The sequence below is a fragment of the Ambystoma mexicanum genome, chromosome 6q, assembly GCF_040938575.1.
Source record: "Ambystoma mexicanum isolate Mex_15411 chromosome 6q, UKY_AmexF1_1, whole genome shotgun sequence".
Classification (NCBI taxonomy): domain Eukaryota; kingdom Metazoa; phylum Chordata; class Amphibia; order Caudata; family Ambystomatidae; genus Ambystoma; species Ambystoma mexicanum.
In genome coordinates this window covers 902,281,349-902,309,084 of record NC_090937.1, presented here as the reverse complement: position 1 = coordinate 902,309,084, position 27,736 = coordinate 902,281,349, and positions in this window count along the sequence as shown.

Sequence of the window (27,736 nt, the reverse complement as noted above, 5' to 3'; positions counted from 1 at the left end):
AGGGTAAAGCTGAGCCGACCTGCAACGACGACACCTCCGGTGGAGCACTGCTGAACCAACTCCCCACTTCCCGACGACAGAGGAGATCTCCCTGCCGGAGAGTCTCTTTCCCTGACTGGTGGGAACAACCAGTGCCTTTTGCTTTTTCTTCGCCTCAGGACGCAGTGGTCGAATTGCCCGTGCAGAGCACCTCAGCAACCGGATAGCCACTACCCCTGTACCGCGACCAAAAGGTGGTGCCTTGTGACGGAGCACTCCGCGGCTGGTCTCTTCCCTGGTGGTGCAACGATCTTCAACTTTCCTTCGACGACGAGATCCTCTCTTCTCTTGGCAAAGACCGGACGTGCATCCACCACCAGGAACAACTGCCCCCGCCGGAGCTGTCTCTCCACAATCAAGGTACTGTGTCCGCCTGGCTTCCCTTGTTGCCGGATAGAGTGAGGTGTCTTAATCCTCGCCTCTCCATAGGGTCGCCTCCAAGCTTTCTCTAGCGTGTTGTTCTGAACTGGTCCAATCTGCCGATAACAATTTGCTTCAAAGACTCAAATGCATTTCCACTAAGATACTTTTGGGACATATCACCTCGCCTCTCTCCGAGTGGGCCTGGCCTCTGAACTTTATAATCTATCGTGGTTCTTGTCTTCTTGCCTTGCATTTGTCCGTTCAGTATTGGGACCGTGTTTATTTCGTAACTTACTTATTTTCTCTCTCGTCCTAACAAATACTAATGTGCCATCTAGGTTGAGGCATACACCTCTGTCTGCAAATAAGTGATGCTGATAGAACCTAGACTTGTCAAACTATTGTTAGGGGGATTGATCTGTTTTCTTCGTAGAGTAATTGTAATTGAAGTGTTTGCCGTGATAGTGCCAAAGTGTTTTCTATAGATGTGCCTTTATAAATAAATACCTTTATATCTTTACACTGAAGCCTTGTTGCGTGTTTGCTGTCTTACTGTGAAGAATTGCCCTATTTTGTATACTCCACATACTGCTTAACTCTTCTTGAGGGAGGTCTGACAGCTCAGCCACAGCTACCAAGTGAATCTGTGTAGTACAGACTGCTACCAAGTGGGTTTACTGCCAAACACCTGTAGTCCTAAATCTTTTGCAGTGGTCCCAGAGGGAACTGCACACGTTTCCACCTAACACTGGTGTACAGTGGTGGGATTTGTATCGAGTATACAGTTTAGAGTGCTTTTCGACACTTTAGGATAACTAACCACAAAGCTTAGCACTAAAAAGCAACTTTCAAAAACATGTCTACGATGGAAACTTACAGTCAAGAGTCCTTGTCAGGTGAAAATACTGAGAGTTTGGGAGCTCTCTGTAGGCAAGAGAATCTTCCTGTAAGAGGCAAGAAGTTAGAACTAATAGAGAGATTGCTGGCGAACCAAAATCTGGGTACTGGTTCAGAGGAACCAATTTCTCCAGCAAATGTAGATAACAATGATGGTGTTGATCTAAATCGTAATTCTGATGATAGTGATGAAGAGGCTGAAGAGGAAGGAGAGGCTAACGAAACTGTCTTCCCTGCTCCTCTACCTGCCTTACCAGCTGTACCTACGGGGCCCATACCAGGTCCCACATGTAACCCCGCTTATTTTGAACTCAAAAAAATGAAGCTCGAATTAGAATACAAACGGTTCTTGGCTCAATCTGATGGAAACCAAGAGCTCGAGCTCAGACGGATGAATGCCCAGGCTGAGCAGAAGCAAGCTAAGTTAAGACTCAGGGAAATAGAACTTAATCACGAGTTAGAGATGAAAAAGTTGTCTATGGAAAATGCTTCTCTCTCCTCTGGTTCCTCTAGGAGCTCCAGTCCCAAAAGACCCCGGATGCCGAAGGAATTAGTGGGTATGTATGAACCGAGATTGGATGTGTTGGATTGGTTAAAACTGTTTGAGTACAATCATGGGCTCCAGGACATCACCGGGAATGATTTACTTCCCTGGTTGTTCTCTAGGCTCCCTCCTGTTGCGACTGATGTGGTAATGGAGTTGGGGGAGGCGAATAAGACGGATTACGAAAGTGTGAAACTAGCTTTGATAGCTAGATTCAGGAAGACCCCTTTCCTATATCTTAAGAGGTTTAGAACCCTCAAAAAGCATGATGGTACCCCTTGGGCTACCTGGGTGAGTGAAGGGTTGAAAAACTTAGAGGGATGGATTAAGGGTTACAAAGTGAACACTTATGAGGGTATGAAGAATCTTTTTATGTTGGAGTCGATTTATGATGCCTGTTCTCCTGAGCTCAGGCAGCACTTGGCTGATTCGAAGGAATTGGATTCCCGAACGCTAGCTAAGGCTGCTGACTTATGGGTTGCCAACAGGGCTACTCATAAGGATTCTGGGGCAACTCAGAAAAAGGATGAGGGAAAACAGCCTAAAAAAGACTAAAAAGAGAATTCTAATAACTCAAATTCCAAAGAGGGCCCCAAACAAAACCAGAAGGGTAAGCCACAAGGAAAACCACAGCAGAATAGCGTGTCTTCTGGTGCCAAACTGGAAGGAGGTCAGAACAAGCCACCATTCCAGAAAGTATTTGGTAAATGCTTTGTTTGTGGCTCGACTGACCACGTGAAAGGAGATCCCAGATGTAAGGGTAAACCTTCAGGGGTCCAGCTTGTCTCCTTAGCCTTCGCTCCAGAGGAGGAAGTCCAAATGGCAAGTGGAAACTTTCTACTGCTAGCTGACAAACCCATTGGAGTCTCAGCCAGCGTTTCTTTAGTATCTCTGGGGTTGTGGGAACAACAGAATTTGGATGTCTATAATTCTGTCCCCGATAATACTAAAGAGTATTATAAGGACAGTGTCCAGGTGAATGGTCAGGAGACTCCTGACATTAAGGACACTGGGGCCAGCATAACTGTGGTGGATAAATCGTTTTTTCAGGCTGAGGATGTTGCTAAGGCAGCCAAATGCCTCACCAAGTTAGCTGGAGGGCCTGTGCAGATGCTTCCCCAATTACCAGTTCTCATCCAGTGTAACGACATGACTGTGAAGATACCTGTCAGCATACAGAGTGAGGTACCAGGACGTGTACTGTTGGGTAAAGATTTGAAAACTCTTGGAGTTGTATCGCATACTCCCAGACCTCCTAGTAAACGGTTACAGGAGCTAACCAGACCCGCAAGAGAGAGGACCATGCGCGGTACTCTCCAGGAGATGATGAAGAAAGAAATCACTCCTGCTCCACTGGAATTGTCGGCCGCTGTCTCCAAGAAATCAGAAGCGAAAGGGAAACCTAAGACTTCTATCCCAAAACCAGCAGCCGGCATTACAGTGCAGCCAACACGGACTTCCTCGCGGTTGTCCAAAGTTACACCCGTAACTCCACCTCCAGCCGAGGCTGAGAGGGAGGTACAACCCTGTGTGGTAGAATTAGACTCTGAGGAAGAGCTAATGGAAGGCCAGGAACTCATTGGAGATCTGGATCCTGTTGACCATCCTGAGCTGCAGTCTTTACTGGCAGAAGGTGGACCCAGCAGGGCAGACTTCAGTAACGGACAGAGAGAATGTCCAACTCTGGAAGGTCTTCGCCACCAGGCAGAAGCTCAGGCTGAAAGGCAAGAGCCTGGGAAATACAGGTTGCACTGGGAAGATGGCCTCTTCTACAGCGAACCGACCGAGTCTGCACCTGGAGACTACAAACGACTTGTAGTACCCCAAGAGAACAGACCACAGTTCTTGCAGTTAGCCCACGAGATTCCTTTGACTGGTCACTTGAGTTTCAAGAAGACTAAGGAAAGGCTCTCTCTCTACTTCTATTGGCCGAAGATGGGGGCCGAAGTGGAAAAACACTGCAGGAGCTGCCACACCTGCCAGACCTCTGGTAAGGTTGGCTCCAAGAATGTGGCACCTTTAGTGCCTCTCCCAGTTGTGGGAGTCCCATTTGAGAGAGTAGGGATTGACATTGTTGGTCCCCTTGATCCTCCAACCTCCTCAGGCAACAGGTTTATACTTGTTGTAGTAATCCATGCTACTAGGTATCCTGAGGCAATTCCTATGAGGACTGTTACAGCTCCAGCTGTGGCTAAGGCCCTCCTTGGTATATTTACTAGGGTCGGGTTTCCTAAGGAAGTAATCTCTGACAGGGGGTCAAACTTTATGTCCCACTACATGAAAGCCATGTGGAAAACCTGTGGAGTTACTTACAAGTTCTCAACAGCTTACCACCCACAAACCAATGGGTTGGTAGAACGGTTCAACCGAACCATGAAGAGCATGATAGGTGCTTTAGAAGAACCCCTTAAGCGTAAGTGGGACCTTCTACTGCCATGCCTTCTCTTTGCTTATAGAGAAGTCCCTCAGGAGGGAGTAGGTTACTCTCCCTTCGAGCTTCTCTATGGTCATCCCGTCAGAGGTCGATTGGCCCTGATTAAGGAGGGGTTGGAGAGTGCTCCTTCCCCCAAGCCAGTCAGAGTGACTGACTACGTGATAGGTCTCCGGAGGAGAATGTCGCACATGATGACGGAAGCAAGCGATAACTTGAAAGCTGGACAAGCATTGGTCAAGCACTGGCACGATCAAAAGGCTAACATGGTTGAGTTCGCTCAAGACCAGCTCGTTCTCGTTATGATCCCAACAAGGCAGAGGGCCTTGCAAGACAAGTGGATGGGACCCTTCAGAGTTGTGGGTAAACTCGGAGAGGTCAACTATCTGGTGGACTTGGGCAATCCCAAGGAGGCTCCGACAGTCTTTCACACCAACCGACTCAAAGCGTATGTCTCAAGACCCGATGTAGGAGCGTTGCTTCTAGCATCATCCGAGGAAGAAGAAGAGAGTGAAGCTCTTCCGGATCTCCTCAGAGGCTTACCTTTAGACGAAAAAATTGAAGGAGTAAATCTCTCCTTCAATCTGACACCCAAGCAACAAGAAGAGTGCAAATCTATGTTGAATCAGTTTGCCTCTCTGTTCTCGCTTTCACCAGGCTTGACCCCTTGGGGCCAGCACGACATACTCACTGGTGACTGTCTGCCGGTCAAAAGCAGAGGATACAGAATGTCAGAAAACGTACGAACCCACATCAAAGGTGAGGTCAGCAAGATGCTCGATCTCGGGCTAATAGAGACATCTACTAGTCCATGGTCTAGCCCAGTTGTGTTAGTACCAAAGGCCGGATCTAAAGAGCTTAGATTCTGTGTGGATTATAGAGCTCTTAAGGCAGTCACCAAGACTGATGCCCACCCTTTGCCAAGAACAGATGAGTTGGTGGATAAACTTGGCGCCGCCGAGTTCCTCAGCACATTTGACTTGATGTCAGGCTATTGGCAAATAGCCCTGACCGACCATGCCAAGGAGAAAACTGCATTTTCTACCCCCGTCGGCTTATACCAGTTTAAGGTAATGCCTTTCGGATTGAAAAATGCACCTGCTACGTTTCAACGGATGGTAAACTAGGTTCTGAATGGGATGGAGGACTTCTGCATGGCATACTTGGATGACATCGCAGTGTTCAGCAATTCCTGGGAAGAACATCTAACCCACCTGAGAGATGTTTTGCAGGCTCTTGGACGAGCCAATCTGACCATAAAGGCGAGTAAATGCCAAATTGAACAGAATAAGGTAGTCTATCTTGGACATGAGGTAGGAGGTGGAGAAATAAGGCCTTTGCTCAGTAAGATTGAAGCTGTGCAAAATTGGACAACACCTACTACTCAAACCCAAGTGAGAGCCTTCCTAGGCCTCACTGGGTACTACAGGAATTACATAGAGAGCTATGGGACCATAGCTTCTCCACTGAATGTCATCTCCTTGCCCAAATTCCCTAAAAAGGTTAGATGGAACGAGGAGTGCAATCAGGCGTTTGAAAACCTGAAAAAGGCTCTTTGCCAAGCCCCAGTACTCAGAGCTCCTGATTACCGCCAACACTTCATTGTGCAGACGGATGCTTCAAATGTAGGAATAGGTGCCGTACTCAGTCAACTGGATGGGAAAGGTAGGGAGCACCCTGTATGCTTCATCAGCCACAAGCTGAAGGATCCTGAAACAAGGTGGGCAACAATCGAAAGAGAGTGCTTTGCTATCGTGTGGGCTCTAAAGAAGTTTAGGCCGTACTTGTATGGTTCTACTTTTGTCATTCAGACTGACCACCAACCCTTGAGATGGTTAATGCAAATGAAAGGGGAAAATCCAAAACTATTGAGATGGTCGATCTGCCTGCAAGGGTTTGATTTCACCATTGAGCACAGGTCAGGGTGTCACCACCAAAATGCTGACGGTCTCTCTAGGATGTATGTCATCGACTAGAGGTATGAGATTCATCCAGGAGTGGATTAAATCCTCCTGTCCCTTAGTCTGGGGGGGGCGAGTGTTAGGGAGAATTCTCTGTTTAGGCTGAATTTCCTAACCTAGTGAGTCCCCCAGCAGCTTTGCTGGATTTCTGGAGTTTGTTTTTTTTCCATCCTGCCAAGAGTGAGACTCTTTTTCTCCCACTCTTGGACATGAATGTGCGTAATTCATTTGAATGTCAATGTGTTCTATAGGCTATGGGGTCTTTTACTCCATAGGGTCTCATATGTTTTTCTATGTGTGTTACACCGCACCCTACGTGCCGTAACACTGGGGCATCCTAGCGGACCTTCATCATAGACTCCATACCCGGGGACTGACTACTGTCTCCCCGGGCATGTAAAGTCACCATTGGCTTTACTAGACCTAAATTTACTAAGAGAACTAGTACAAACCATCCTATTGTGGACGTACGAGTAGGGGTAATTCGATTACTCCTGGGTCTGTTATTCGAGGGGGCACTGTCCCATCCCCCCTCGTCGAGTTTTGGCTGGTGGCAGTGGAAACTACTTGTTATATTCGACCCCGAATATAACCCTATGGGATTCTTCCCATGGTTAGAGATTGATACTGTTTCTCGTTAATCTCTAACATACCACCGGTCTACTTATTTTAAATAAGTCTATCGGATGGTATTTTCTGCCAGAACTCGGTTTTTAAAATGGCGTCTGTGTTCGTCTCTGTGACTCCTAAACCAAAGGTCGAGCCCTTTGTTCCACTTTTGGCGGGCTTCTGTACAGAGACCCTCCAAAGTGGTGCCATTCTGTCTGGGTTACCACAGGGGTGTGGGAGGGGGTTTAGGCACCCTGGACCGAGTTACCTTGCCAACTCCGGTCGCACTCTGGTGTGATTGGCCCAAGTGGTGAGCCTCCCCGCTCACCACTTAGGATGTGTTGATTGACAGCTAGGCTGAATGAATGGGGGTTTTCTGCATAAAAGCAGGGCTTTTGGGACTGGATCTTCAGAAGTCGCCACAGGACCTAAGAATCCGACGAGGGTAAAGCTGAGCTGACCTGCAACGACGACACCTCCGGTGGAGCACTGCTGAACCAACTCCCCACTTCCCGACGACAGAGGAGATCTCCGTGCCGGAGAGTCTCTTTCCCTGACTGGGGGAACAACCAGTCCCTTTTGCTTTTTCTTCGCCTCAGGACGCAGTCGTCGAATTGCCCGTGCAGAGCACCTCGGCAACCGGATAGCCACTACCCCTGTACTGCGACCAAAAGGTGGTGCCTTGTGACGGAGCACTCCGCGGCTGGTCTCTTCCCTGGTGGTGCAACGATCTTCAACTTTCCTTCGACGACGAGATCCTCTCTTCTCTTGGCAAAGACCGGACGTGCATCCACCACCAGGAACAACTGCCCCCGCCGGAGCTGTCTCTCCACAATCAAGGTACTGTGTCCGCCTGGCTTCCCTTGTTGCCGGATAGAGTGAGGTGTCTTAATCCTCACCTCTCCATAGGGTCGCCTCCAAGCTTTCTCTAGCGTGTTGTTCTGAACTGGTCCAATCTGCCGATAACAATTTGCTTCAAAGACTCGAATGCATTTCCACTAAGATACTTTTGGGACATATCGCCTCGCCTCTCTCCGAGTGGGCCTGGCCTCTGAACTTTATAATCTATCGTGGTTCTTGTCTTCTTGCCTTGCATTTGTCCGTTCAGTATTGGGACCGTGTTTATTTCGTAACTTACTTATTTTCTCTCTCGTCCTAACAAATACTAATGTGCCATCTAGGTTGAGGCATACACCTCTGTCTGCAAATAAGTGATGCTGATAGAACCTAGACTTGTCAAACTATTGTTAGGGGGATCGATCTGTTTTCTTCGTAGAGTAATTGTAATCGAAGTGTTTGCCGTGATAGTGCCAAAGTGTTTTCTATAGATGTGCCTTTATAAATAAATACCTTTATATCTTTACACTGAAGCCTTGTTGCGTGTTTGCTGTCTTACTGTGAAGAATCGCCCTATTTTGTATACTCCACATACTGCTTAACTCTTCTTGAGGGAGGTCTGACTGCTCAGCCACAGCTACCAAGTGAATCTGTGTGGTACAGACTGCTACCAAGTGGGTTTACTGCCAAACACCTGTAGTCCTAAATCTTTTGCAGTGTTCCCAGAGGGAACTGCACAGGTTTCCACCTAACACTGGTGTACAGCGGTGGGATTTGTATCGAGTATACAGTTTAGAGTGCTTTTCGACACTTTAGGATAACTAACCACAAAGCTTAGCGCTAAAAAGCAACTTTCAAAAACATGTCTACGATGGAAACTTACAGTCAAGAGTCCTTGTCAGGTGAAAATACTGAGAGTTTGCGAGCTCTCTGTAGGCAAGAGAATCTTCCTGTAAGAGGCAAGAAGTTAGAACTAATAGAGAGATTGCTGGCGAACCAAAATCTGGGTACTGGTTCAGAGGAACTAATTTCTCCAGCAAATGTAGATAACAGTGATGGTGTTGATCTAAATCGTAATTCTGATGATAGTGATGAAGAGGCTGAAGAGGAAGGAGAGGCTAACGAAACTGTCTTCCCTGCTCCTCTACCTGCCTTACCAGCTGTACCTACGGGGCCCATACCAGGTCCCACATGTAACCCCGCTTATTTTGAACTCAAAAAAATGAAGCTCGAATTAGAATACAAACGGTTCTTGGCTCAATCTGATGGAAACCAAGAGCTCGAGTTCAGACGGATGAATGCCCAGGCTGAGCAGAAGCAAGCTAAGTTAAGACTAAGGGAAATAGAACTTAATCACGAGTTAGAGATGAAAAAGTTGTCTATGGAAAATGCTTCTCTCTCCTCTGGTTCCTCTAGGAGCTCTAGTCCCAAAAGACCCCGGATGCCGAAGGAATTAGTGGGTATGTATGAACCGAGATTGGATGTGTTGGATTGGTTAAAACTGTTTGAGTACAATCATGGGCTCCAGGACATCACCGGGAATGATTTACTTCCCTGGTTGTTCTCTAGGCTCCCTCCTGTTGCGACTGATGTGGTAATGGAGTTGGGGGAGGCGGATAAGACGGATTACGAAAGTGTGAAACTAGCTTTGATAGCTAGATTCGGGAAGACCCCTTTCCAATATCTTAAGAGGTTTAGAACCCTCAAAAAGCATGATGGTACCCCTTGGGCTACCTGGGTGAGTGAAGGGTTGAAAAACTTAGAGGGATGGATTAAGGGTTACAAAGTGAACACTTATGAGGGTATGAAGAATCTTTATATGTTGGAGTCGATTTATGATGCCTGTTCTCCTGAGCTCAGACAGCACTTGGCTGATTCGAAGGAATTGGATTCCCGAACGCTAGCTAAGGCTGCTGACTTATGGGTTGCCAACAGGGCTACTCATAAGGATTCTGTGGCAACTCAGAAAAAGGATGAGGGAAAACAGCCTAAAAAAGACTCAAAAGAGAATTCTAATAACTCAAATTCCAAAGAGGGCCCCAAACAAAACCAGAAGGGTAAGCCACAAGGAAAACCACAGCAGAATAGTGTGTCTTCTGGTGCCAAACTGGAAGGAGGTCAGAACAAGCCACCATTCCAGAAAGCATTTGGTAAATGCTTTGTTTGTGGCTCGACTGACCACGTGAAAGGAGATCCCAGATGTAAGGGTAAACCTTCAGGGGTCCAGCTTGTCTCCTTAGCCTTCGCTCCAGAGGAGGAAGTCCAAATGGCAAGTGGAAACTTTCTACTGCTAGCTGACAAACCCATTGGAGTCTCAGCCAGCGTTTCTTTAGTATCTCTGGGGTTGTGGGAACAACAGAATTTAGATGTCTATAATTCTGTCCCCGATAATACTAAAGAGTATTATAAGGACAGTGTCCAGGCGAATGGTCAGGAGACTCCTGACATTAGGGACACTGGGGCCAGCATAACTGTGGTGGATAAATCGTTTTTTCAGGCTGAGGATGTTGCTAAGGCACCCAAATGCCTCACCAAGTTAGCTGGAGGGCCTGTGCAGATGCTTCCCCAATTACCAGTTCTCATCCAGTGTAACGACATGACTGTGAAGATACCTGTCAGCATACAGAGTGAGGTACCAGGACGTGTACTGTTGGGTAAAGATTTGAAAACTCTTGGAGTTGTATCGCATACTCCCAGACCTCCTAGTAAACGGTTACAGGAGCTAACCAGACCCGCAAGAGAGAGGACCATGCGCGGTACTCTCCAGGAGATGATGAAGAAAGAAATCACTCCTGCTCCACTGCAATTGTCGGCCGCTGTCTCCAAGAAATCAGAAGCGAAAGGGAAACCTAAGACTTCTATCCCAAAACCAGCAGCCGGCATTACAGTGCAGCCAATACGGACTTCCTCGCGGTTGTCCAAAGTTACACCCGTAACTCCACCTCCAGCCGAGGCTGAGAGGGAGGTACAACCCTGTGTGGTAGATTTAGACTCTGAGGAAGAGCTAATAGAAGGCCAGGAACTCATTAGAGATCTGGATCCTGTTGACCATCCTGAGCTGCAGTCTTTACTGGCAGAAGGTGGACCCAGCAGGGCAGACTTCAGTAACGGACAGAGAGAATGTCCAACTCTGGAAGGTCTTCGCCACCAGGCAGAAGCTCAGGCTGAAAGGCAAGAGCCTGGGAAATACAGGTTGCACTGGGAAGATGGCCTCTTCTACAGTGAACCGACCGAGTCTGCACCTGGAGACTACAAACGACTTGTAGTACCCCAAGAGAACAGACCACAGTTCTTGCAGTTAGCCCACGATATTCCTTTGACTGGTCACTTGAGTTTCAAGAAGACTAAGGAAAGGCTCTCTCTCTACTTCTATTGGCCGAAGATGGGGGCCGAAGTGGAAAAACACTGCAGGAGCTGCCACACCTGCCAGACCTCTGGTAAGGTTGGCTCCAAGAATGTGGCACCTTTAGTGCCTCTCCCAGTTGTGGGAGTCCCATTTGAGAGAGTAGGGATTGACATTGTTGGTCCCCTTGATCCTCCAACCTCCTCAGGCAACAGGTTTATACTTGTTGTAGTAATCCATGCTACTAGGTATCCTGAGGCAATTCCTATGAGGACTGTTACAGCTCCAGCTGTGGCTAAGGCCCTCCTTGGTATATTTACTAGGGTCGGGTTTCCTAAGGAAGTAATCTCTGACAGGGGGTCAAACTTTATGTCCCACTACATGAAAGCCATGTGGAAAACCTGTGGAGTTACTTACAAGTTCTCAACAGCTTACCACCCACAAACCAATGGGTTGGTAGAACGGTTCAACCGAACCATGAAGAGCATGATAGGTGCTTTAGAAGAACCCCTTAAGCGTAAGTGGGACCTTCTACTGCCATGCCTTCTCTTTGCTTATAGAGAAGTCCCTCAGGAGGGAGTAGGTTACTCTCCCTTCGAGCTTCTCTATGGTCATCCCGTCAGAGGTCGATTGGCCCTGATTAAGGAGGGGTTGGAGAGTGCTCCTTCCCCCAAGCCAGTCAGAGTGACTGACTACGTGATAGGTCTCCGGAGGAGAATGTCGCACATGATGACGGAAGCAAGCGATAACTTGAAAGCTGGACAAGCATTGGTCAAGCACTGGCACGATCAAAAGGCTAACATGGTTGAGTTCGCTCAAGACCAGCTCGTTCTCGTTATGATCCCAACAAGGCAGAGGGCCTTGCAAGACAAGTGGATGGGACCCTTCAGAGTTGTGGGTAAACTCGGAGAGGTCAACTATCTGGTGGACTTGGGCAATCCCAAGGAGGCTCCGACAGTCTTTCACACCAACCGACTCAAAGCGTATGTCTCAAGACCCGATGTAGGCGCGTTGCTTCTAGCATCATCCGAGGAAGAAGAAGAGAGTGAAGCTCTTCCGGATCTCCTCAGAGGCTTACCTTTAGACGAAAAAATTGAAGGAGTAAATCTCTCCTTCAATCTGACACCCAAGCAACAAGAAGAGTGCAAATCTATGTTGAATCAGTTTGCCTCTCTGTTCTCGCTTTCACCAGGCTTGACCCCTTGGGGCCAGCACGACATACTCACTGGTGACTGTCTGCCGGTCAAAAGCAGAGGATACAGAATGTCAGAAAACGTACGAACCCACATCAAAGGTGAGGTCAGCAAGATGCTCGATCTCGGGCTAATAGAGACATCTACTAGTCCATGGTCTAGCCCAGTTGTGTTAGTACCAAAGGCCGGATCTAAAGAGCTTAGATTCTGTGTGGATTATAGAGCTCTTAATGCAGTCACCAAGACTGATGCCCACCCTTTGCCAAGAACAGATGAGTTGGTGGATAAACTTGGCGCCGCCAAGTTCCTCAGCACATTTGACTTGACGTCAGGCTATTGGCAAATAGCCCTGACCGACCATGCCAAGGAGAAAACTGCATTTTCTACCCCCGTCGGCTTATATCAGTTTAAGGTAATGCCTTTCGGATTGAAAAATGCACCTGCTACGTTTCAACGGATGGTAAACTAGGTTCTGAATGGGATGGAGGACTTCTGCATGGCATACTTGGATGACATCGCAGTGTTCAGCAATTCCTGGGAAGAACATCTAACCCACCTGAGAGATGTTTTGCAGGCTCTTGGACGAGCCAATCTGACCATAAAGGCGAGTAAATGCCAAATTGAACAGAATAAGGTAGTCTATCTTGGACATGAGGTAGGAGGTGGAGAAATAAGGCCTTTGCTCAGTAAGATTGAAGCTGTGCAAAATTGGACAACACCTACTACTCAAACCCAAGTGAGAGCCTTCCTAGGCCTCACTGGGTACTACAGGAATTTCATAGAGAGCTATGGGACCATAGCTTCTCCACTGAATGTCATCTCCTTGCCCAAATTCCCTAAAAAGGTTAGATGGAACGAGGAGTGCAATCAGGCGTTTGAAAACCTGAAAAAGGCTCTTTGCCAAGCCCCAGTACTCAGAGCTCCTGATTACCGCCAACACTTCATTGTGCAGACGGATGCTTCAAATGTAGGAATAGGTGCCGTACTCAGTCAACTGGATGGGAAAGGTAGGGAGCACCCTGTATGCTTCATCAGCCACAAGCTGAAGGATCCTGAAACAAGGTGGGCAACAATCGAAAGAGAGTGCTTTGCTATCGTGTGGGCTCTAAAGAAGTTTAGGCCGTACTTGTATGGTTCTACTTTTGTCATTCAGACTGACCACCAACCCTTGAGATGGTTAATGCAAATGAAAGGGGAAAATCCAAAACTATTGAGATGGTCGATCTGCCTGCAAGGGTTTGATTTCACCATTGAGCACAGGTCAGGGTGTCACCACCAAAATGCTGACGGTCTCTCTAGGATGTATGTCATCGACTAGAGGTATGAGATTCATCCAGGAGTGGATTAAATCCTCCTGTCCCTTAGTCTGGGGGGGGCGAGTGTTAGGGAGAATTCTCTGTTTAGGCTGAATTTCCTAACCTAGTGAGTCCCCCAGCAGCTTTGCTGGATTTCTGGAGTTTGTTTTTTTCCATCCTGCCAAGAGTGAGACTCTTTTTCTCCCACTCTTGGACATGAATGTGCGTAATTCATTTGAATGTCAATGTGTTCTATAGGCTATGGGGTCTTTTACTCCATAGGGTCTCCTATGTTTTTCTATGTGTGTTACACCGCACCCTACGTGCCGTAACACTGGGGCATCCGAGCGGACCTCCATCATAGACTCCATACCCGGGGACTGACTACTGTCTCCCCGGGCATGTAAAGTCACCATTGGCTTTACTAGACCTAAATTTACTAAGAGAACTAGTACAAACCATCCTATTGTGGACGTACGAGTAGGGGTAATTCGATTACTCCTGGGTCTGTTATTCGAGGGGGCACTGTCCCATCCCCCCTCGTCGAGTTTTGGCTGGTGGCAGTGGAAACTCCTTGTTATATTCGACCCCGAATATAACCCTATGGGATTCTTCCCATGGTTAGAGATTGATACTGTTTCTCGTTAATCTCTAACATACCACCGGTCTACTTATTTTAAATAAGTCTATCGGATGGTATTTTCTGCCAGAACTCGGTTTTTAAAATGGCGTCTGTGTTCGTCTCTGTGACTCCTAAACCAAAGGTCGAGCCCTTTGTTCCACTTTTGGCGGGCTTCTGTACAGAGACCCTCCAAAGTGGTGCCATTCTGTCTGGGTTACCACAGGGGTGTGGGAGGGGGTTTAGGCACCCTGGACCGAGTTACCTTGCCAACTCCGGTCGCACTCTGGTGTGATTGGCCCAAGTGGTGAGCCTCCCCGCTCACCACTTAGGATGTGTTGATTGACAGCTAGGCTGAATGAATGGGGGTTTTCTGCATAAAAGCAGGGCTTTTGGGACTGGATCTTCAGAAGTCGCCACAGGACCTAAGAATCCGACGAGGGTAAAGCTGAGCTGACCTGCAACGACGACACCTCCGGTGGAGCACTGCTGAACCAACTCCCCACTTCCCGACGACAGAGGAGATCTCCCTGCCGGAGAGTCTCTTTCCCTGACTGGGGGGAACAACCAGTCCCTTTTGCTTTTTCTTCGCCTCAGGACGCAGTGGTCGAATTGCCCGTGCAGAGCACCTCGGCAACCGGATAGCCACTACCCCTGTACTGCGACCAAAAGGTGGTGCCTTGTGACGGAGCACTCCGCGGCTGGTCTCTTCCCTGGTGGTGCAACGATCTTCAACTTTCCTTCGACGACGAGATCCTCTCTTCTCTTGGCAAAGACCGGACGTGCATCCACCACCAGGAACAACTGCCCCCGCCGGAGCTGTCTCTCCACAATCAAGGTACTGTGTCCGCCTGGCTTCCCTTGTTGCCGGATAGAGTGAGGTGTCTTAATCCTCACCTCTCCATAGGGTCGCCTCCAAGCTTTCTCTAGCGTGTTGTTCTGAACTGGTCCAATCTGCCGATAACAATTTGCTTCAAAGACTCGAATGCATTTCCACTAAGATACTTTTGGGACATATCGCCTCGCCTCTCTCCGAGTGGGCCTGGCCTCTGAACTTTATAATCTATCGTGGTTCTTGTCTTCTTGCCTTGCATTTGTCCGTTCAGTATTGGGACCGTGTTTATTTCGTAACTTACTTATTTTCTCTCTCGTCCTAACAAATACTAATGTGCCATCTAGGTTGAGGCATACACCTCTGTCTGCAAATAAGTGATGCTGATAGAACCTAGACTTGTCAAACTATTGTTAGGGGGATTGATCTGTTTTCTTCGTAGAGTAATTGTAATTGAAGTGTTTGCCGTGATAGTGCCAAAGTGTTTTCTATAGATGTGCCTTTATAAATAAATACCTTTATATCTTTACACTGAAGCCTTGTTGCGTGTTTGCTGTCTTACTGTGAAGAATCGCCCTATTTTGTATACTCCACATACTGCTTAACTCTTCTTGAGGGAGGTCTGACTGCTCAGCCACAGCTACCAAGTGAATCTGTGTGGTACAGACTGCTACCAAGTGGGTTTACTGCCAAACACCTGTAGTCCTAAATCTTTTGCAGTGGTCCCAGAGGGAACTGCACAGGTTTCCACCTAACACTGGTGTACAGCGGTGGGATTTGTATCGAGTATACAGTTTAGAGTGCTTTTCAACACTTTAGGATAACTAACCACAAAGCTTAGCGCTAAAAAGCAACTTTCAAAAACATGTCTACGATGGAAACTTACAGTCAAGAGTCCTTGTCAGGTGAAAATACTGAGAGTTTGCGAGCTCTCTGTAGGCAAGAGAATCTTCCTGTAAGAGGCAAGAAGTTAGAACTAATAGAGAGATTGCTGGCGAACCAAAATCTGGGTACTGGTTCAGAGGAACCAATTTCTCCAGCAAATGTAGATAACAGTGATGGTGTTGATCTAAATCGTAATTCTGATGATAGTGATGAAGAGGCTGAAGAGGAAGGAGAGGCTAACGAAACTGTCTTCCCTGCTCCTCTACCTGCCTTACCAGCTGTACCTACGGGGCCCATACCAGGTCCCACATGTAACCCCGCTTATTTTGAACTCAAAAAAATGAAGCTCGAATTAGAATACAAACGGTTCTTGGCTCAATCTGATGGAAACCAAGAGCTCGAGTTCAGACGGATGAATGCCCAGGCTGAGCAGAAGCAAGCTAAGTTAAGACTAAGGGAAATAGAACTTAATCACGAGTTAGAGATGAAAAAGTTGTCTATGGAAAATGCTTCTCTCTCCTCTGGTTCCTCTAGGAGCTCCAGTCCCAAAAGACCCCGGATGCCGAAGGAATTAGTGGGTATGTATGAACCGAGATTGGATGTGTTGGATTGGTTAAAACTGTTTGAGTACAATCATGGGCTCCAGGACATCACCGGGAATGATCTACTTCCCTGGTTGTTCTCTAGGCTCCCTCCTGTTGCGACTGATGTGGTAATGGAGTTGGGGGAGGCGGATAAGACGGATTACGAAAGTGTGAAACTAGCTTTGATAGCTAGATTCGGGAAGACCCCTTTCCAATATCTTAAGAGGTTTAGAACCCTCAAAAAGCATGATGGTACCCCTTGGGCTACCTGGGTGAGTGAAGGGTTGAAAACCTTAGAGGGCTGGATTAAGGGTTACAAAGTGAACACTTATGAGGGTATGAAGAATCTTTATATGTTGGAGTCGATTTATGATGCCTGTTCTCCTGAGCTCAGACAGCACTTGGCTGATTCGAAGGAATTGGATTCCCGAACGCTAGCTAAGGCTGCTGACTTATGGGTTGCCAACAGGGCTACTCATAAGGATTCTGTGGCAACTCAGAAAAAGGATGAGGGAAAACAGCCTAAAAAAGACTCAAAAGAGAATTCTAATAACTCAAATTCCAAAGAGGGCCCCAAACAAAACCAGAAGGGTAAGCCACAAGGAAAACCACAGCAGAATAGTGTGTCTTCTGGTGCCAAACTGGAAGGAGGTCAGAACAAGCCACCATTCCAGAAAGCATTTGGTAAATGCTTTGTTTGTGGCTCGACTGACCACGTGAAAGGAGATCCCAGATGTAAGGGTAAACCTTCAGGGGTCCAGCTTGTCTCCTTAGCCTTCGCTCCAGAGGAGGAAGTCCAAATGGCAAGTGGAAACTTTCTACTGCTAGCTGACAAACCCATTGGAGTCTCAGCCAGCGTTTCTTTAGTATCTCTGGGGTTGTGGGAACAACAGAATTTAGATGTCTATAATTCTGTCCCCGATAATACTAAAGAGTATTATAAGGACAGTGTCCTGGCGAATGGTCAGGAGACTCCTGACATTAGGGACACTGGGGCCAGCATAACTGTGGTGGATAAATCGTTTTTTCAGGCTGAGGATGTTGCTAAGGCACCCAAATGCCTCACCAAGTTAGCTGGAGGGCCTGTGCAGATGCTTCCCCAATTACCAGTTCTCATCCAGTGTAACGACATGACTGTGAAGATACCTGTCAGCATACAGAGTGAGGTACCAGGACGTGTACTGTTGGGTAAAGATTTGAAAACTCTTGGAGTTGTATCGCATACTCCCAGACCTCCTAGTAAACGGTTACAGGAGCTAACCAGATCCGCAAGAGAGAGGACCATGCGCGGTACTCTCCAGGAGATGATGAAGAAAGAAATCACTCCTGCTCCACTGCAATTGTCGGCCGCTGTCTCCAAGAAATCAGAAGCGAAAGGGAAACCTAAGACTTCTATCCCAAAACCAGCAGCCGGCATTACAGTGCAGCCAATACGGACTTCCTCGCGGTTGTCCAAAGTTACACCCGTAACTCCACCTCCAGCCGAGGCTGAGAGGGAGGTACAACCCTGTGTGGTAGAATTAGACTCTGAGGAAGAGCTAATGGAAGGCCAGGAACTCATTAGAGATCTGGATCCTGTTGACCATCCTGAGCTGCAGTCTTTACTGGCAGAAGGTGGACCCAGCAGGGCAGACTTCAGTAACAGACAGAGAGAATGTCCAACTCTGGAAGGTCTTTGCCACCAGGCAGAAGCTCAGGCTGAAAGGCAAGAGCCTGGGAAATACAGGTTGCACTGGGAAGATGGCCTCTTCTACAGTGAACCGACCGAGTCTGCACCTGGAGACTACAAACGACTTGTAGTACCCCAAGAGAACAGACCACAGTTCTTGCAGTTAGCCCACGAGATTCCTTTGGCTGGTCACTTGAGTTTCAAGAAGACTAAGGAAAGGCTCTCTCTCTACTTCTATTGGCCGAAGATGGGGGCCGAAGTGGAAAAACACTGCAGGAGCTGCCACACCTGCCAGACCTCTGGTAAGGTTGGCTCCAAGAATGTGACACCTTTAGTGCCTCTCCCAGTTGTGGGAGTCCCATTTGAGAGAGTAGGGATTGACATTGTTGGTCCCCTTGATCCTCCAACCTCCTCAGGCAACAGGTTTATACTTGTTGTAGTAATCCATGCTACTAGGTATCCTGAGGCAATTCCTATGAGGACTGTTACAGCTCCAGCTGTGGCTAAGGCCCTCCTTGGTATTTTTACTAGGGTCGGGTTTCCTAAGGAAGTAATCTCTGACAGGGGGTCAAACTTTATGTCCCACTACATGAAAGCCATGTGGAAAACCTGTGGAGTTACTTACAAGTTCTCAACAGCTTACCACCCACAAACCAATGGGTTGGTAGAACGGTTCAACCGAACCATGAAGAGCATGATAGGTGCTTTAGAAGAACCCCTTAAGCGTAAGTGGGACCTTCTACTGCCATGCCTTCTCTTTGCTTATAGAGAAGTCCCTCAGGAGGGAGTAGGTTACTCTCCCTTCGAGCTTCTCTATGGTCATCCCGTCAGAGGTCGATTGGCCCTGATTAAGGAGGGGTTGGAGAGTGCTCCTTCCCCCAAGCCAGTCAGAGTGACTGACTGCGTGATAGGTCTCCGGAGGAGAATGTCGCACATGATGACGGAAGCAAGCGATAACTTGAAAGCTGGACAAGCATTGGTCAAGCACTGGCACGATCAAAAGGCTAACATGGTTGAGTTCACTCAAGACCAGCTCGTTCTCGTTATGATCCCAACAAGGCAGAGGGCCTTGCAAGACAAGTGGATGGGACCCTTCAGAGTTGTGGGTAAACTCGGAGAGGTCAACTATCTGGTGGACTTGGGCAATCCCAAGGAGGCTCCGACAGTCTTTCACACCAACCGACTCAAAGCGTATGTCTCAAGACCCGATGTAGGAGCGTTGCTTCTAGCATCATCCGAGGAAGAAGAAGAGAGTGAAGCTCTTCCGGATCTCCTCAGAGGCTTACCTTTAGACGAAAAAATTGAAGGAGTAAATCTCTCCTTCAATCTGACACCCAAGCAACAAGAAGAGTGCAAATCTATGTTGAATCAGTTTGCCTCTCTGTTCTCGCTTTCACCAGGCTTGACCCCTTGGGGCCAGCACGACATACTCACTGGTGACTGTCTGCCGGTCAAAAGCAGAGGATACAGAATGTCAGAAAACGTACGAACCCACATCAAAGGTGAGGTCAGCAAGATGCTCGATCTCGGGGTAATAGAGACATCTACTAGTCCATGGTCTAGCCCAGTTGTGTTAGTACCAAAGGCCGGATCTAAAGAGCTTAGATTCTGTGTGGATTATAGAGCTCTTAATGCAGTCACCAAGACTGATGCCCACCCTTTGCCAAGAACAGATGAGTTGGTGGATAAACTTGGCGCCGCCAAGTTCCTCAGCACATTTGACTTGACGTCAGGCTATTGGCAAATAGCCCTGACCGACCATGCCAAGGAGAAAACTGCATTTTCTACCCCCGTCGGCTTATACCAGTTTAAGGTAATGCCTTTCGGATTGAAAAATGCACCTGCTACGTTTCAACGGATGGTAAACTAGGTTCTGAATGGGATGGAGGACTTCTGCATGGCATACTTGGATGACATCGCAGTGTTCAGCAATTCCTGGGAAGAACATGTAACCCACCTGAGAGATATTTTGCAGGCTCTTGGACGAGCCAATCTGACCATAAAGGCGAGTAAATGCCAAATTGAACAGAATAAGGTAGTCTATCTTGGACATGAGGTAGGAGGTGGAGAAATAAGGCCTTTGCTCAGTAAGATTGAAGCTGTGCAAAATTGGACAACACCTACTACTCAAACCCAAGTGAGAGCCTTCCTAGGCCTCACTGGGTACTACAGGAATTTCATAGAGAGCTATGGGACCATAGCTTCTCCACTGAATGTCATCTCCTTGCCCAAATTCCCTAAAAAGGTTACATGGAACGAGGAGTGCAATCAGGCGTTTGAAAACCTGAAAAAGGCTCTTTGCCAAGCCCCAGTACTCAGATCTCCTGATTACCGCCAACACTTCATTGTGCAGACGGATGCGTCAAATGTAGGAATAGGTGCCGTACTCAGTCAACTGGATGGGAAAGGTAGAGAGCACCCTGTTTGCTTCATCAGCCGCAAGCTGAAGGATCCTGAAACAAGGTGGGCAACAATCGAAAGAGAGTGCTTTGCTATCGTGTGGGCTCTAAAGAAGTTTAGGCCGTACTTGTATGGTTCTACTTTTGTCATTCAGACTGACCACCAACCCTTGAGATGGTTAATGCAAATGAAAGGGGAAAATCCAAAACTATTGAGATGGTCGATCTGCCTGCAAGGGTTTGATTTCACCATTGAGCACAGGTCAGGGTGTCACCACCAAAATGCTGATGGTCTCTCTAGGATGTATGTCATCGACTAGAGGTATGAGATTCATCCAGTAGTGGATTAAATCCTCCTGTCCCTTAGTCTGGGGGGGGCGAGTGTTAGGGAGAATTCTCTGTTTAGGCTGAATTTCCTAACCTAGTGAGTCCCCCAGCAGCTTTGCTGGATTTCTGGAGTTTGTTTTTTTCCATCCTGCCAAGAGTGAGACTCTTTTTCTCCCACTCTTGGACATGAATGTGCGTAATTCATTTGAATGTCAATGTGTTCTATAGGCTATGGGGTCTTTTACTCCATAGGGTCTCGTATGTTTTTCTATGTGTGTTACACCGCACCCTACGTGCTGTAACACTGGGGCGTCCTAGCGGACCTCCATCATAGACTCCATACCCGGGGACTGACTACTGTCTCCCCGGGCATGTAAAGTCACCATTGGCTTTACTAGACCTAAATTTACTAACAGAACTAGTACAAACCATCCTATTGTGGACGTACTAGTAGGGGTAATTTGATTACTCCTGGGTCTGTTATTCGAGGGGGCACTGTCCCATCCCCCCTCGTCGAGTTTTGGCTGGTGGCAGTGGAAACTACTTGTTATATTCGACCCCGAATATAACCCTATGGGATTCTTCCCATGGTTAGAGATTGATACTGTTTCTCGTTAATCTCTAACATACCACCGGTCTACTTATTTTAAATAAGTCTATCGGATGGTATTTTCTGCCAGAACTCGGTTTTTAAAATGGCGTCTGTGTTCGTCTCTGTGACTCCTAAACCAAAGGTCGAGCCCTTTGTTCCACTTTTGGCAGGCTTCTGTACAGAGACCCTCCAAAGTGGTGCCATTCTGTCTGGGTTACCACAGGGGTGTGGGAGGGGGTTTAGGCACCTTGGACCGAGTTGCCTTGCCAACTCCGGTCGCACTCTGGTGTGATTGGCCCAAGTGGTGAGCCTCCCCGCTCACCACTTAGGATGTGTTGATTGACAGCTAGGCTGAATGAATGGGGGTTTTCTGCATAAAAGCAGGGCTTTTGGGACTGGATCTTCAGAAGTCGCCACAGGACCTAAGAATCCGACGAGGGTAAAGCTGAGCTGACCTGCAACGACGACACCTCCGGTGGAGCCCTGCTGAACCAACTCCCCACTTCCCGACGACAGAGGAGATCTCCCTGCCGGAGAGTCTCTTTCCCTGACTGGGGGGAACAACCGGTCCCTTTTGCTTTTTCTTTGCCTCAGGACGCAGTGGTCGAATTGCCCGTGCAGAGCACCTCGGCAACCGGATAGCCACTACCCCTGTACCGCGACCAAAAGGTGGTGCCTTGTGACGGAGCACTCCGCGGCTGGTCTCTTCCCTGGTGGTGCAACGATCTTCAACTTTCCTTCGACGACGAGATCCTCTCTTCTCTTGGCAAAGACCGGACGTGCATCCACCACCAGGAACAACTGCCCCCGCCGGAGCTGTCTCTCCACAATCAAGGTACTGTGTCCGCCTGGCTTCCCTTGTTGCCGGATAGAGTGAGGTGTCTTAATCCTCGCCTCTCCATAGGGTCGCCTCCAAGCTTTCTCTAGCGTGTTGTTCTGAACTGGTCCAATCTGCCGATAACAATTTGCTTCAAAGACTCGAATGCATTTCCACTAAGATACTTTTGGGACATATCGCCTCGCCTCTCTTCGAGTGGGCCTGGCCTCTGAACTTTATAATCTATCGTGGTTCTTGTCTTCTTGCCTTGCATTTGTCCGTTCAGTATTGGGACCGTGTTTATTTCGTAACTTACTTATTTTCTCTCTCGTCCTAACAAATACTAATGTGCCATCTAGGTTGAGGCATACACCTCTGTCTGCAAATAAGTGATGCTGATAGAACCTAGACTTGTCAAACTATTGTTAGGGGGATTGATCTGTTTTCTTCGTAGAGTAATTGTAATTGAAGTGTTTGCCGTGATAGTGCCAAAGTGTTTTCTATAGATGTGCCTTTATAAATAAATACCTTTATATCTTTACACTGAAGCCTTGTTGCGTGTTTGCTGTCTTACTGTGAAGAATTGCCCTATTTTGTATACTCCACATACTGCTTAACTCTTCTTGAGGGAGGTCTGACTGCTCAGCCACAGCTACCAAGTGAATCTGTGTGGTACAGACTGCTACCAAGTGGGTTTACTGCCAAACACCTGTAGTCCTAAATCTTTTGCAGTGGTCCCAGAGGGAATTGCACAGGTTTCCACCTAACACTGGTGTACAGCAGTGGGATTTGTATCGAGTATACAGTTTAGAGTGCTTTTCGACACTTTAGGATAACTAACCACAAAGCTTAGCGCTAAAAAGCAACTTTCAAAAACATGTCTACGATGGAAACTTACAGTCAAGAGTCCTTGTCAGGTGAAAATACTGAGAGTTTGCGAGCTCTCTGTAGGCAAGAGAATCTTCCTGTAAGAGGCAAGAAGTTAGAACTAATAGAGAGATTGCTGGGGAACCAAAATCTGGGTACTGGTTCAGAGGAACCAATTTCTCCAGCAAATGTAGATAACAGTGATGGTGTTGATCTAAATCGTAATTCTGATGATAGTGATGAAGAGGCTGAAGAGGAAGGAGAGGCTAACGAAACTGTCTTCCCTGCTCCTCTACCTGGCTTAACAGCTGTACCTACGGGGCCCATACCAGGTCCCACATGTAACCCCGCTTATTTTGAACTCAAAAAAATGAAGCTCGAATTAGAATACAAACGGTTCTTGGCTCAATCTGATGGAAACCAAGAGCTCGAGTTCAGACGGATGAATGCCCAGGCTGAGCAGAAGCAAGCTAAGTTAAGACTCAGGGAAATAGAACTTAATCACGAGTTAGAGATGAAAAAGTTGTCTATGGAAAATGCTTCTCTCTCCTCTGGTTCCTCTAGGAGCTCCAGTCCCAAAAGACCCCGGATGCCGAAGGAATTAGTGGGTATGTATGAACCGAGATTGGATGTGTTGGATTGGTTAAAACTGTTTGAGTACAATCATGGGCTCCAGGACATCACCGGGAATGATTTACTTCCCTGGTTGTTCTCTAGGCTCCCTCCTGTTGCGACTGATGTGGTAATGGAGTTGGGGGAGGCGGATAAGACGGATTACGAAAGTGTGAAACTAGCTTTGATAGCTAGATTCGGGAAGACCCCTTTCCAATATCTTAAGAGGTTTAGAACCCTCAAAAAGCATGATGGTACCCCTTGGGATACCTGGGTGAGTGAAGGGTTGAAAAACTTAGAGGGATGGATTAAGGGTTACAAAGTGAACACTTATGAGGGTATGAAGAATCTTTTTATGTTGCAGTCGATTTATGATGCCTGTTCTCCTGAGCTCAGACAGCACTTGGCTGATTCGAAGGAATTGGATTCCCGAACGCTAGCTAAGGCTGCTGACTTATGGGTTGCCAACAGGGCTACTCAGAAGGATTCTGGGGCAACTCAGAAAAAGGATGAGGGAAAACAGCCTAAAAAAGACTCAAAAGAGAATTCTAATAACTCAAATTCCAAAGAGGGCCCCAAACAAAACCAGAAGGGTAAGCCACAAGGAAAACCACAGCAGAATAGTGTGTCTTCTGGTGCCAAAGTGGAAGGAGGTCAGAACAAGTCACCATTCCAGAAAGCATTTGATAAATGCTTTGTTTGTGGCTCGACTGACCACGTGAAAGGAGATCCCAGATGTAAGGGTAAACCTTCAGGGGTCCAGCTTGTCTCCTTAGCCTTCGCTCCAGAGGAGGAAGTCCAAATGGCAAGTGGAAACTTTCTACTGCTAGCTGACAAACCCATTGGAGTCTCAGCCAGCGTTTCTTTAGTATCTCTGGGGTTGTGGGAACAACAGAATTTAGATGTCTATAATTCTGTCCCCGATAATACTAAAGAGTATTATAAGGACAGTGTCCAGGCGATTGGTCAGGAGACTCCTGACATTAGGGACACTGGGGCCAGCATAACTGTGGTGGATAAATCGTTTTTTCAGGCTGAGGATGTTGCTAAGGCACCCAAATGCCTCACCAAGTTAGCTGGAGGGCCTGTGCAGATGCTTCCCCAATTACCAGTTCTCATCCAGTGTAACGACATGACTGTGAAGATACCTGTCAGCATACAGAGTGAGGTACCAGGACGTGTACTGTTGGGTAAAGATTTTAAAACTCTTGGAGTTGTATCGCATACTCCCAGACCTCCTAGTAAATGGTTACAGGAGCTAACCAGACCCGCAAGAGAGAGGACCATGCGCGGTACTCTCCAGGAGATGATGAAGAAAGAAATCACTCCTGCTCCACTGGAATTGTCGGCCGCTGTCTCCAAGAAATCAGAAGCAAAAGGGAAACCTAAGACTTCTATCCCAAAACCAGCAGCCGGCATTACAGTGCAGCCAACACGGACTTCCTAGCGGTTGTCCAAAGTTACACCCGTAACTCCACCTCCAGCCGAGGCTGAGAGGGAGGTACAACCCTGTGTGGTAGAATTAGACTCTGAAGAAGAGCTAATGGAAGGCCAGGAACTCATTGGAGATCTGGATCCTGTTGACCATCCTGAGCTGCAGTCTTTACTGGCAGAAGGTGGACCCAGCAGGGCAGACTTCAGTAACGGACAGAGAGAATGTCCAACTCTGGAAGGTCTTCGCCACCAGGCAGAAGCTCAGGCTGAAAGGCAAGAGCCTGGGAAATACAGGTTGCACTGGGAAGATGGCCTCTTCTACAGTGAACCGACCGAGTCTGCACCTGGAGACTACAAACGACTTGTAGTACCCCAAGAGAACAGACCACAGTTCTTGCAGTTAGCCCACGAGATTCCTTTGGCTGGTCACTTGAGTTTCAAGAAGACTAAGGAAAGGCTCTCTCTCTTCTTCTATTGGCCGAAGATGGGGGCCGAAGTGGAAAAACACTGCAGGAGCTGCCACACCTGCCAGACCTCTGGTAAGGTTGGCTCCAAGAATGTGGCACCTTTAGTGCCTCTCCCAGTTGTGGGAGTCCCATTTGAGAGAGTAGGGATTGACATTGTTGGTCCCCTTGATCCTCCAACCTCCTCAGGCAACAGGTTTATACTTGTTGTAGTAATCCATGCTACTAGGTATCCTGAGGCAATTCCTATGAGGACTGTTACAGCTCCAGCTGTGGCTAAGGCCCTCCTTGGTATATTTACTAGGGTCGGGTTTCCTAAGGAAGTAATCTCTGACAGGGGGTCAAACTTTATGTCCCACTACATGAAAGCCATGTGGAAAACCTGTGGAGTTACTTACAAGTTCTCAACAGCTTACCACCCACAAACCAATGGGTTGGTAGAACGGTTCAACCGAACCATGAAGAGCATGATAGGTGCTTTAGAAGAACCCCTTAAGCGTAAGTGGGACCTTCTACTGCCATGCCTTCTCTTTGCTTATAGAGAAGTCCCTCAGGAGGGAGTAGGTTACTCTCCCTTCGAGCTTCTCTATGGTCATCCCGTCAGAGGTCGATTGGCCCTGATTAAGGAGGGGTTGGAGAGTGCTCCTTCCCCCAAGCCAGTCAGAGTGACTGACTACGTGATAGGTCTCTGGAGGAGAATGTCGCACATGATGACGGAAGCAAGCGATAACTTGAAAGCTGGACAAGCATTGGTCAAGCACTGCCACGATCAAAAGGCTAACATGGTTGAGTTCGCTCAAGACCAGCTCGTTCTTGTTATGATCCCAACAAGGCAGAGGGCCTTGCAAGACAAGTGGATGGGACCCTTCAGAGTTGTGGGTAAACTCGGAGAGGTCAACTATCTGGTGGACTTGGGCAATCCCAAGGAGGCTCCGACAGTCTTTCACACCAACCGACTCAAAGCGTATGTCTCAAGACCCGATGTAGGAGCGTTGCTTCTAGCATCATCCAAGGAAGAAGAAGAGAGTGAAGCTCTTCCGGATCTCCTCGGAGGCTTACCTTTAGACGAAAAAATTGAAGGAGTAAATCTCTCCTTCAATCTGACACCCGAGCAACAAGAAGAGTGCAAATCTATGTTGAATCAGTTTGCCTCTCTGTTCTCGCTTTCACCAGGCTTGACCCCTTGGGGCCAGCACGACATACTCACTGGTGACTGTCTGCCGGTCAAAAGCAGAGGATACAGAATGTCAGAAAACGTACGAACCCACATCAAAGGTGAGGTCAGCAAGATGCTCGATCTCGGGGTAATAGAGACATCTACTAGTCCATGGTCTAGCCCAGTTGTGTTAGTACCAAAGGCCGGATCTAAAGAGCTTAGATTCTGTGTGGATTATAGAGCTCTTAATGCAGTCACCAAGACTGATGCCCACCCTTTGCCAAGAACAGATGAGTTGGTGGATAAACTTGGCGCCGCCAAGTTCCTCAGCACATTTGACTTGACGTCAGGCTATTGGCAAATAGCCCTGACCGACCATGCCAAGGAGAAAACTGCATTTTCTACCCCCGTCGGCTTATACCAGTTTAAGGTAATGCCTTTCGGATTGAAGAATGCACCTGCTACGTTTCAACGGATGGTAAACCAGGTTCTGAATGGGATGGAGGTCTTCTGCATGGCATACTTGGATGACATCGCAGTGTTCAGCAATTCCTGGGAAGAACATGTAACCCACCTGAGAGATGTTTTGCAGGCTCTTGGACGAACCAATCTGACCATAAAGGCGAGTAAATGCCAAATTGAACAGAATAAGGTAGTCTATCTTGGACATGAGGTAGGAGGTGGAGAAATAAGGCCTTTGCTCAGTACGATTGAAGCTGTGCAAAATTGGACAACACCTACTACTCAAACCCAAGTGAGAGCCTTCCTAGGCCTCACTGGGTACTACAGGAATTTCATAGAGAGCTATGGGACCATAGCTTCTCCACTGAATGTCATCTCCTTGCCCAAATTCCCTAAAAAGGTTAGATGGAACGAGGAGTGCAATCAGGCGTTTGAAAACCTGAAAAAGGCTCTTTGCCAAGCCCCAGTACTCAGAGCTCCTGATTACCGCCAACACTTCATTGTG